We start from the raw sequence: 12,597 nt of genomic DNA, 5'->3' as shown, positions 1-12,597 counted from the left end.
CCCATGGAGAGAGCAGTTACTGTGAAGAGCTAATTTGAAAAATTCAAGCTAAAAGGACTGTTTTTTACTGAAAATAAGTATGACTGACTTGTGTTAATGAAACATCTAAACAGGTAATAGTTGATCTCCAACAGCAAGTATCAACTATGTTCATAATAACAGGGCAAATGACAAATAGTAAAAAGGAATTAAATTCATGTGCATTTTAACCAGCTGATTGTGTAACCTACGTGGAAGGCTTTTCACTTCGTGTTCACTGTCCTTGAGTACAACGACATGAAACCTTGTCTTTATAAGAGTGTTAGGCCCTTACAGATCTTTATGACGCTGAAAAAAAAAATAGTAAAATAATCTCAAATCCTGACTGCCACACACTTTAGACAGAAGCATTGATTCCATCTATCCAGGGTATTCCCAAAAGTAAAGTGTGGATAATAAAAATGAGCACTGGCAACAAGACAAACCTTGTTAATCAATATAGAATAAGTCACTGGCTGGCACTTTTCAGCTGAGAGACCATCAAGTACATTCCTCTTGAAAATCTTCCCCTGTGCCCAGGACTATTATTTGCCAATAGCCGTGCTGACTTGGAAGCTGACGGGCTAACGGCAGGAGTCAACACACTTAGTGCCCTTTAGGAGTCAAACCTGGAATTTGCCAATACAAATACAACTTGGAGTAGACAGTGATCTAAGTTTTTTAAAAAAAAAAAATAAAAAAATAAAAAAAGTATGTTTACTCTCAGTTTTCCCACAAACAGGCTTTGAAATGTCAGCCAGTTCTGGTTTACCCTCTTATGGAGAAACATAAATGCCAACTCCTAAAACATATTAGGGAATTGGTATGGCTGAGAAAAAGGATCTAATATACACAATGATTTTCTTCTCCAAAGTCAATTACTGAGCTCCCCAGCCTGAATGCAGCAGCTGCAAACCCTCTGGAGCAGCTGCTCCCGTAAGCCCCCTCGGCACGCTCCCGCCCGCCCGCAGCGCCGGGGGCCCAGCGCAGACCCGGCACCCCCGGCGCGCACAGGCACGGGGGGGGAGTCTGAGAGTTTGTACAGCGTCACAGGACGGCAGGGCGCAGAGGGGAGGAAAGCGAGGGGCTCGGCTCCCCCAGCCCGGGGGCAGCCTGGACTTGCTGCCCACCCAGGCTCACACACGGAGCCATTAACTGCCCCCACCGCCGCGCTGTAACAGTTCCAAACACGGCACAGCCGTGGGAAGGCGCGTACAGCTCCCACTCTGTCCCGATCCAGAAGATGCTACGAACACGGGGCCAAAAGATATCACCTTCTGGGGAACCTGCTCCCACAAAGAAACGGGCCCCAAGCACGGAGCCACAGCACCGCTTCCGCTACCTCCGACGTGCCCAAAACACCACGGAAGGTGCACGTATTCAAGACGCCTGAGAGCAGAAACCAGTAGCCTCTAAACAATAAATCATAAATTCATTTAGCATGATGTTCCAAATAATTCAGTAAATATAAACCTTTCAAGAGATAAAGAGAAGCCAGTAGCACGGTGACTGCTTTTAATGAGAACAACCCATCTTACTTTTAAAACCCCTAAATCCTTACTATTAATCAGCATTTGTTGCTTAGAGACTGTAAGTTCTGTCAGTATTGCACAGAGCTCAAAGACTGTATGCCCCACACCATGCTCAGAGGGAGCGCGTTTCAATTTATCAGCTAGATTATTTTTTCAGATCGAGGCAGAGCTTCTGTCACGTGGCGCCTGTTCTACACCCAGTGAAATTAGCAGTGACTGGAAGAACCCATGATTGGAAATTTAAATATTTATAGCCTTCGTGTAAACCTCTTGAGCTAGTCATTTCGTTCTGCAGCGTTCAGTGCCTGCTCCGTTATGAGAAGGAAGAAGCGGACGCTGTGCCCTCAGGTGCCAGAGGTGTTGGGCAATGCAGAAGAATCACTTCGGCAGCCACCCGTCTTCATGGGGTGTGCAGGGGGGAACCGAGGGCGGCTGCAGCTGAACCCAGCATCCACCCACTCCAAAATTCAGACAGGACAGCATGTGCTTCCTTCTCAGCACCCCCAAAGATGAGTTCAACCACTTTTTTTTTTTTTTTTTTTCCTGTTGGGGTAGGATGGGAGGAAGCAGAAGTATGTGCATGTAAACGGGAGGAGGTGAGAACAGTGAAGTGTGCCGAGATCTTAATTTTTCTTCTGCAGCTACGAAGGGAGCCAGCACGATCAGCTACCAAGGAGGAAAGACGATGGAGCACAGGTTCTCTGGCGAGCCCCTGCTAACACGGAGAGGCGGGCTGCGGGCGCTGCCAGCGGGGTGAGGCTCCAGCGCTTTTTGCTCTTCAGCCCCACGAGTTTCTGCTGGAAAGGAGCCGAGCCAAGCCTTGTGTGAAGCTCACCGTGCAGAACACCACCTGGAGAGACCGGAGTCCCACGAGATGACGGTGGCCCTCCCTGGGAAAGGCTCGAATCACCAAGCTACAGGAATTTGGAGTAGGGCACCCCAACGCCTGCTGACAGAGCTGTTCTGTCCCACAGGGTGCAACGATGGCCCCGCGGAGCAGGCGCAGCCGGTGGGAGCACCGTCCCGTCAGTCAGAGCTTGTTCCAGCCTCGCCAGGAACCCCGCATCAACCCCCAACGATCCCTGCAACCTCACGGGCAGCAAAACAAGAGACTGGCACACTGGCTTCCACAGGGAGTCTGCATAAATCAAAATCTGATTATGCTACATTTTCAACTTTAGATTTTCCACAAGATGGTGAAGCAGAGATATGTAACCTGTTTTGCATTGGTAATTGAAATAAATTATCATAATCCTTCCCCAGTCCTGCAATTGCTATTTTTCAGATTGTACCTTTCCTGAGGGTTTTAAAAAATATTTTCTGTTTCCATACAGATAGTTATTAGACTTAAACCAATACCTACCCGTGAAAGAAGCCGGAGCCACAACTGGGTAGGCACCCTGTTACAGTGCCATAACGCAGGAGTGAAATATCCCCCTTTTCAACACTCTGTGGGATCAACCCTCTGTTAATTCTACGAGCACTGTGATGGATCATCACAAAAGCCCTTTTTGAAGTAAGTGTGTTTAATCTTTCAAATAGATTGATTTGAAATTGACCCAGTTTCAAGTGAATAAAAATTGTAACAGGTTCAAATTGATTCAATTTCAAGCCTACTCAAATCATATGTTTTACATCCAACCTTTGGATCTGAGAGAGAAGTATTTCCATTTTTCTTCAAAGACTGAAGGGTGGGGCCACCCAAAGGAACTAATACTTCTCTTTTCAAAGTTTCTACAGTACAGTGTAGTACTTAGGCCAAAGCAACACAGAAGTCTTGCTTCCTGAAGTACAGAATTATTACTTTTTTTTTTAAATTTTAGAAGTTATTTTCATATATGTGGACCATACGCCTCTGCAGTGACCCACAGACTCCAAGGCTCACAAAGTTCATCTGTTTCTGAACGCAGAGAAGGCAGAAGGGAAAGGCAAGCTGAGGGCACCTTTGTTCTCCCTCCAGTTCTGACATAGCTCAGGGGCTTATGTAGCTCCTGGCATCAGCTGTAAAATAAAAAAACTAAAAAAAAAAAAAAAAGTGACAGCTTCATCTAACCTACATTCAATTGCAGCACAGGGGAGCTGCAGAGAAGAGTGCTTAGGACACAGCCTCAGCACTTGCTCTGCGACACCGTGGCTGTTCACCGGGACGCTGCTCGTCCCCGGGCACCGTAAGGCGTTGCACTGCAACTGGTTCAGGGCACACAACTTTAAAGATATTAAAGCAAGAGACACCTCTGCTCTCTCGGGTGCCTGGGGAGTTACTCTGCAGTAATGCCAGGCACGGTACAGCAGACAGCGATCGCTTCTACAGCCACCACACCTTGCCAACGCACAGAAAGCTCAACGCCCAGGCAGCACCGAAGCCCTGCACCCCAGCAAGGCGTGCTCCGGCCAGCGCCCGGAGCATCGGGAACGGGGTCCGAGTCCCAGCGGGTCCTGCAAGACCACACAGCTGCTGGGAGACTGCCTTTGCACGGGAGAGCACACCCAGAGCAGGACCCATATCTGGGGACCCGAGGTGCTTCTCTTCCTGGCTGGCTGCGAGAACAAGTTTTCCACCTTATCCCTGCTTTTCCCCTCACCCCTTATTTTTCTTTTCTCTTCAAATTGTCACCAAAAGGAAATCTTACTATTATAATCAATGTATGCCATCAGTCACGCAAATAAACCCTTGTGCCTGTAAGCCTGCCTCAACATCCTGTGGGCAGCATAGGGAAAAGGGTTCTTCTGCCATTTTCACAAGGAAAATGCTGTTAAATGCAAACTAGATCCAGGAGAGGACTTGCACTGTAAGCGTCCCAGCCCCTCGGTCCGGCAGCGCGCAGGACCTGTGCTCTCCTGCACATCAGATCGACTAGATAACACGAGTGTAAAAGGTTCTCTCACGGCCATGAACTATGAGTATGAACAAACCTTACTGATAATACAGTATACTATAAACTTCCAATAGAATGGGAAGAAACAACTGTATAAAATACAAAAATAATATAGAGACCTACTGCCATATCAATCTGACACTCACAATTTAAATAAACCCAGTACCACTTCAAGATAAGAAACACAGAAGGGGAAAAAAGTTTACATTTTAGACATCTGAAAAAACAATTAAAGGCACAGGGGAAGACTTCTTAAAAAAATTAAACTACAACTCTTAAAAAGGACAAAGATCACACTGCTAGGTGCATGTGAAATATTTAAAATGCAGACTGGGGTTAAATTCTGTTTTCGTTTGCTTAAATAAGACTGATTTCAACAGGGTTACAAAAGAGCAGGGAATTCAGCATACATACATTTACAGAATAAGTCAAGTTCAGATTCCTAACAATGCAGGTCAGTAAACAAATACAACTTCAGTCAAGAAATTCTATCAAAAATTCTACTGTAGGTAATTAGGATACCTAACACATTTGTTCAGAGTTTGTTTACATCCTGGAATAATACAGTTTATGTCTTCATATTAGTATGCACAAACACCCTTGCCAAATGAACTCCAGTTACCCATCAATTAATTCCTGTTAACTACTCTAAGTGCTGAAAAACCCTCAGCGAGGACAAAGGCAGTCCCTGTCTCATACACACCTGAAACAAGCTGCGACCAGGTGCACATTGAGCAATTCCAATCTATCACAAAGTCTGTGAAGAATCCAAGAATATCTATCCTTGAACTCACAGTATTTCACTCTGGACAGGTTTGGGTTCCATTCCCTTATCACAAGAAATCCAGAGCTAAGACACAAGCTCCAAGTTTTATTCGCAAAGAGCACTGACCACAAGCCATTCAGACGAGTTTGGCAGGTTGCTATCCCTACATCTGGTAAGAGGCTGCACACATTTAATAACCACAGTGATTTTCTGGTTTAGCAATGCTGAAAATTAATTTGTGCCAGGTCAAAAATACTTGAAAAGAAACAGGAAAACTCTTTTTAGGCACTTGTAGTTGGCTAAATAAATACATATCTAAGTTTCCATGCTACTGGTCTGATATTCAGTGAGTGTAGGCACCCCGTTCCTGATTTTCTACGCTCAGAAGAATGTGGATGTTTCCCAAAATTGTGGATACCAGATACAACTTTATAGGTATGCATAAATATTTATGCTCAGAATTCTGTAACTTTCACTACAGAGGTTGAAGTATAGTAATACTGTAAGTGAATAAATCTCTTAAGTATCTGTGAACACACTAATTCACTCCCAGGCTGACCTAGTTCTTTGGTAAATAAGCTTTTTCAATTTCAGTTTCTCTGCTGAGAGGCCAGGCCTTGGAAATACCTTAAACATACAGTGTTCTCCTTAAACTTGCTTTTATTGCAAAAATACATGGAGTACATGACATGTATTTCTGGAATCTAGGCAGCTTGTGCTATACAGTAATTCAAATGTGAATCTCCTCTCTATTTTTTCCTTTAATTAAAGGAAACACCAAAAGATCCAACAACCAAAGAGAAAGCAAACCCCCCACTACAGCAAACATAATATTTGAAATAAGAAATCCAGCAGAAAATAGACAACTAACCTGGAAGACAGCAGAGTATTCCGAAAAGGAGGGAAATCAAGATCTCAAACATTAGAAACTTCATTACTCCAGTATTTCATTAGCATGCTTTCAGCTTAACTTTGTTAATCATCAAGTAAACTTGGCAGCAAACTCGCAATACTAAGTTGAGGTAAATAATATTACTGTAGTTCATTCAAGGAATGAACTTATCACTAATCTCATCCTTAAATACACAGGGCTCTCAGCTACCTTCAGTCACATTGTAACCATCATCATTATGAAGTTCCAACACAGTTTAAGAGACTTTGGTGATTAGGAGTGTAGAGAAGCTATGAAACTCAGTAGAAACTTAGAACATCAAACTCATCCTTGGTGGGCAACACATAATTGCGCAAACTTTCTTTGCGCTTTCAAATCTGCTTAGTGCCACACAGGGGGGAAAAAAAATCCTTAACATACACGCACAGAATGATGCTTCTTTATACCTGAAACAGAAAAATTCAACCCATCATCTCCCAAACCCTCCCTCCCCTCAGCGAGACACCCTGCTTTCTACCCTTCCACACAAATCATGTCTGGCGTTTAGAAAACCTGGCAACGTGTGTCCCGCTTCCAGCCTCACACCACAAACTCAGACCACAGCCCTCCACCGCGGACTCCGGCCCTACCCAGCCAGTGTTATTAGCCCTACGCTGCAACCTCCTGATCACTTAGATCCCTCTCATAAAAACGGAGGGGAGGTGCATTGTTCAATACACTGAATGTCATGGACGTATGCACAGGAACACCCAAGCTCACTTTTGTTACAGATGTGGAAAATACTGAACACGCATTCAATTTCTGATCACAAGAGCCTAAAGCACCAGACCCCATCGTTGCATTGGGGGTGGTGTGCCAGGGGAAGAAACTACAATCCAGGAGAGGCACTTGAACAGAGGTCACATAATGCATTTCTTAGGAAACACAGTTAGATTCACTGTTTTGACCTCTAACATGTATCTATTTTATGCATCTACAGAAATGGTTTTCAGGATACCTGCAGAAGACTTTCAATCAACCTTTCTGGATTAGCAAGCGTGGCTACAACGCATGTGCATATTTTCCCCTCAAAATGCTGCAGTGCTTTCCTCCGCGCGTGCCGGACGCCACTGCTGTATGATGCCCACAGGAGTACGCTGTAAGGTCCCCGTTCACCCCGCAGGATTTCTGCTTTCCCCAAACAAACCAGTAGCAAACACGTAACGCTGGAGAACAAGGAGCTGCATGTATTGTATGGATGCTCGGTTTCAAGCGTAACTCCAACAGTGGATACACCCTCTCTCATGTTTAGAGGTGAGCCAGCTTCCCATGCCTGGGTTTTGGTAAGTAATCACTTCACTATCACTGCACCATCTAGGCTCCCTCCTCCCCCACGCAGCCTACAAGAGGAAGAGTGCCAGAGCTCCGAGTGAGCATGGAAGTCACGAAGTCAGCCCATGTCTCACGAACAGCCACGGCAGCAGAAGGATCACACAGGTTCGCTCACTAGAGGCAAAAAAAATGCAGTGGCACAGCCAGTCATGGAGCAGTGAGGAGAAGGGGCGATCGTCTCCCGTCTGAAAGACTGTCATCCTGAGCAACGGGAAGTCATCTGTAAAGTCAAAAAGTTACATTAAGCATTCTTATTTGCATCATTATCATCATTTCTGAAAACAGAAGCCTGGATCTTCTGATTCTTTACCTATCGTAAGACCTTCAGTAAGTATAGAGACCTTTACTTCATGCCCATCGTGTCTATCAATCCCTACAGCATGGAGATATTTATAGTACTAAGTTAAAATAAATCTTAATCATATTTAAGCACATCCTCTATCTAGTGATAACTATAGCAATAATAAATCAATCTTAGAATATTTAAACAAACCAAAGTTGGTGAAAAATTAAAGATAATTCTCTGAAATCATTCAAGTACCATACCTCTGACTCAAAAGGCTTTTCATATCTTTCCTGATTTAAGCATAAGGCTTGGTTAAACCAAGATTTCTGCTAGACACTTAGCATTCGAAAACTTGCTTCCAATATTTAGGCCTGTCTTAGAGGAAACAAAAAGTCACATACTCTTTAAGTGACAGCATCCTTTCTGCACACTTTGTGTCCTCAATCTCTCTCTCTCCATCTCCCTCCTTTACTTCTTTTGGTGCTGCAAGTCCGGAGCCAAATGCTCATGCAGAATCAGTTCATCTGCACTGAAATCAACACTTCAACAAAATACGGAGTTGGAGAAACCGAGGTGCAGAAAGCTTCAAATGTTTGCTGGAAAGATGCTGAATCAGAGCTGAAGGGGCACAGCTTTGCTAGGGGGCTCAGCTAGACACCCCTGTTCCCTGGCTTGTACCCTCGCACCCTCGTACCTCTTGCTGCCTTTTCATTCCTAACTCTGTCACAGACGCAGTAAACTATTTAGAGGCAGCAAGGCAGTAAGGAACTTAAATGATCTCTCCCATCGGGAGAGCATAACGCTTCCCCGCCTCGGGACTGCTGACACCACGGCCAGAAGGAACACTACCAACCTGGAGGTCTCTTGGCAAGACAGGGAAATGATACAACTCTGGTTAATTCAACAGTAAACGCATCTTACCCTTGCATCTGTTCTCAGCCCTCAGAACAAAAGCTATCACAAGGAGGGTATCAACAGTCATGTTTCTCAGGAACACTTTTAGGTGGATCACTTCTAACCCCTAGAAGAAAACTTTTCAGATACCCACCTCAGGCTCTACACCTGAATACCTTGCCTACAAACTACAGGGCAAATACAAATATTCTACAGTAGCTCAGTGCTCACTGCCTTCCCTGCAGCTCCATCTCTAACAAAATATCTTGAATTCATAGGTATTCAACCTGATTGTTTAAACTGAGATAACAATAGTAACAGTGCAGAAACAAAGCATTAGATGAATATACCCATAAAGGAGAAACTGGTCAGGGAATACTGATACAAAAGCTGACCTGTACCTTTTTCAAAACCCAATTCAAACTAAAAAAGAACCAGCTTCCACTTTAGATTAGTTTTTCCCCCAGAAGTCCATTTACAACCATCCTCAAAACCAACCTCAAACATCCCATTTCATCCTAGCATCATAATACAGCAGGATAACAGGACTATCTCAAAAGGCAAAAAAAGTAAGCAATGTCATTCTGATCAGTCCAGTTGCTGCAGCATTTCTTGCACAATCATAATCAGTCAATCAAGCAGAGAATAAACATCTGGGATCTGTCTTTTACCTGGACATCGGATCTATTAACCATGCACTTTTAATAATGTTTCCTTAAAGAACTTTGTAGAAATAAATGGGGCTTAAATCATTAAAGTTACGTCAGACACCATTTACCTAAAAATTTCTCTCTGTTGAGGATTACCAAAACAAAGCTATGGATTCTTGATCAGTCTCCTCTTTGCCCAAACCTCCAAAAGACCCAAAGACTGCCAAAATAAAACAAAGTCATTACAGAACAGATGCTTCCAATATTTCAAGACTTATTTGAACAACTTACAAGTTCTGGTTAACTGGCTTCTAATTTTACAGTGTTTTATATAGGATCCAAGACCTTGTTAGATAGTGCACATTAAGTATTCACATATAGTATGTACTTTACACACAGTATGTCACCTACTCAATCACTATGCTCTAGCATCGACAGTAGTAAAGCAGCACCTGACGTGTATTAGAGCAGCCATAATCTTTAAAACATTTAAAATAGTGATAGGGAAATGTTAATGGTTCTTCTTCAGCTTTCTGCACGTAAATCTCTCTGCTCTAGCCCATTATCAGTTGACCAGTTCAGGTTTCACTGGGCGTTTTCTTCAGTGTGATACTGACTACACGCAGAGCTGAGATCACAGAGGTTGAGATCATCTGTGGTAAGGGCAAGAATGTCAGTCCCAACCCCAGTGAAGTCAGAACACACACATCCACACACACAGTGACTCTTACTTGGGAAATACAGGGAGATTCTTGATTACAGATTAACAAACCCTTAGTCTACTCAAATTAAAAAACAAAAACAAAAAAAAACACCCCCAAACCCAACACACCCAGCCCCAGCAATGCACTTCCACTCCATTTCTCACCACTGCAACTCACTTGAACATCTTCAGCTGTTTGAATTAAAAATCTGCTATTGAATCACTCTCATCTGCTATGCACACATTTACCAAAGACTGTCAGCCCCAAATAAAGTTTTAGAAGTTGGGCAGGTGTTGGATTCCTACAAAAATGGGATTCTAGAGCACCATGCTATAACAGTGTGACAGGAAGGAGGACCTTTTTCACATAGACATTTTGCTTGAGGCTATAAACACTATAGGAGCAGGCTATAAGCTATGAAGATCATTATTTAAAACTATTTCACCTTTGAACAGAGCTGATACATGTATTTGCTTCTCCAGCAAGTCTCAAATCTCACCACAACGTGAACGGGCACTCCAAACAGTAGTTCCCAAAGATACAGTGAAGGTCTATCAAGAAGAGTGTCTGGGTTGCCTTCTATACAAACCTGGAGAGTAAGAGAGCTTCCAACAGCTGCAGAGCCCCAACCGTTTTCCATATGCAGCCGTGGGAGTTGTCCATTAACGTGAATGAGAGAAGATTGAAGAGAACACACATGGCACACTTTTTCACACAAAACTCTTAATAGAAAAGGGAAGTTTCTGCATTTTGTCACTTTTCAAGGAAATCTGATATTTAACACCACCTGCACGCAATGAGTATCCAAATGAAGAAGTCATAAAGAGCCAGCTGCCCTTTATTTAAAATGCCCTTGGCAAAAAACTTGCCATACATTGTTTTGAGAGAATCAGAACCATCAGGAATCCCACAGCCACAGAATTCAACATCATCTCCAGAACCATAAGCATCAGTAAAGCCTGAGCATCACGGCGAGAAGAACCACACTTGTACTGAAAATGAGGTCGAGAATACTGCACAGTTACAATCACAGAGACTAGAATTTCAAAGACACACTTTCTTGCAATAGAACAAGCTTGAATTTTAAAAAATACAATCATTATGTACAGCAAAATATGTGGCCATAAGACCAGCCTTAAACCAAGGCCTTGTTTACACAATTTCTGCACTGCCAGGAAGTATTTTGGCTGGGAATGTAATTTTTCTTCCAAATCCATTAAATATTTGCAATTCTCACTGTGAAGAGAGCTATATACCATCTTTGTACTGACACGGGTATAACATATTCCCACAGGGAAAAGGACTAAAAGAGTACCTTTATATTGATACAACATTTTCCTCAAGTGTAGAAGCTAATATAGCTTTCATTATTCAGTCAAGTTTAAGCAGTATGACTTTTTTCTACCTTATAGACAAGGCCTATGTTTAACAAGCACCAAAACACTTCAGAGTATTTGGAAGATCAGACTACCGAGCTCTATTTTTTGTACAGTCCTCACCAAGTCATAGAGAACACTGAACATCTAAATACACTCAAAACTCTGACTAGACCCATGCCATGGTTTCTTAAATCCTTCACTGTTTAATGAACACACCTTTTTGGCAAGAACTAGAGTGTATCTACAAAAAAGCTCAGCACGATCCAGAACTTACTAGGCTGCCTTCAGCTGCTCTGCTAGACTGAGAAAAACTGGACTTTATGTGCCGCTGTGTGCTGCAAACACCCATTTCTGCATCATTCCTCAATCACAACACGGGCAGTAGGGAAACAGGAGGCACTAGAAAACATGAAGAATCTGCTGTCTGTTGGGGAGAACAGAATAAATACCATTTTTTATGAAGCGGAACAAGCTGCTTTCAATACACTCATCTAGAGCAAGGCCTGTTGGGTGCTAAACACTGTATAATCCCATTAAATTTAAGGCAAAATTGAACAATAGCAATAGCTGAGATGTAAATTTATGCCATTTTTTTTAAGCTTTAGACATTAAATTTTTTGAACTGCAGACATGGAGGCAGTCCAGCTTTCTTAGTTTCAACACAGTATTTTTGTTAAAAGAAACCCCTATTATTAATAAGCATTATTCCCCTGCCCTTCTAACATGGAAGTCCTTGAGCAGCTGGCTTCCAATTCATTTTTAGAAACTTCTGGAAGGTAAGCTGCAAAGGTTTTCAGTTTTCACTTAAAAATGGGGGGCTGCATCAAGCTGTCTGTTACACGAAGGCCCCAAGCAGAAGCTGAGGGACCGTCACTAGGATTGCCTTCTCTGACCCTCTTTGTTTTTAACTGTGACTGTATCGGTCTGACCAATACAACCCTACTGACTGTATCAGAACAGGTCCTCACTGTCTTGAAAGATACATGTGAGCTCAGGAGACAATTCATGTTCAGTACTTAATAATCTCTTCCAAATTTTCAGCAGATACTGGATGTTGCTAAAATAAATATCCAATTTTCAACTAAACCACAAGATTATAATTTTAATTTCAATCACTAGGATTTCAATACATAGATTCAAACTAATACTAAACACTCTTCTTCCAGAGCTGAAGAAGAAAGTTTACCTACTTAAAATAGAATAATTACCAGATTCACAGTAGGAATCAT

This window comes from Tyto alba, unplaced genomic scaffold (genome assembly GCF_018691265.1).
Source record: "Tyto alba isolate M040663 unplaced genomic scaffold, T.alba_DEE_v4.0 Super-Scaffold_10, whole genome shotgun sequence".
NCBI lineage: Eukaryota > Metazoa > Chordata > Aves > Strigiformes > Tytonidae > Tyto > Tyto alba.
This window is presented reverse-complemented; position numbering follows the sequence as displayed.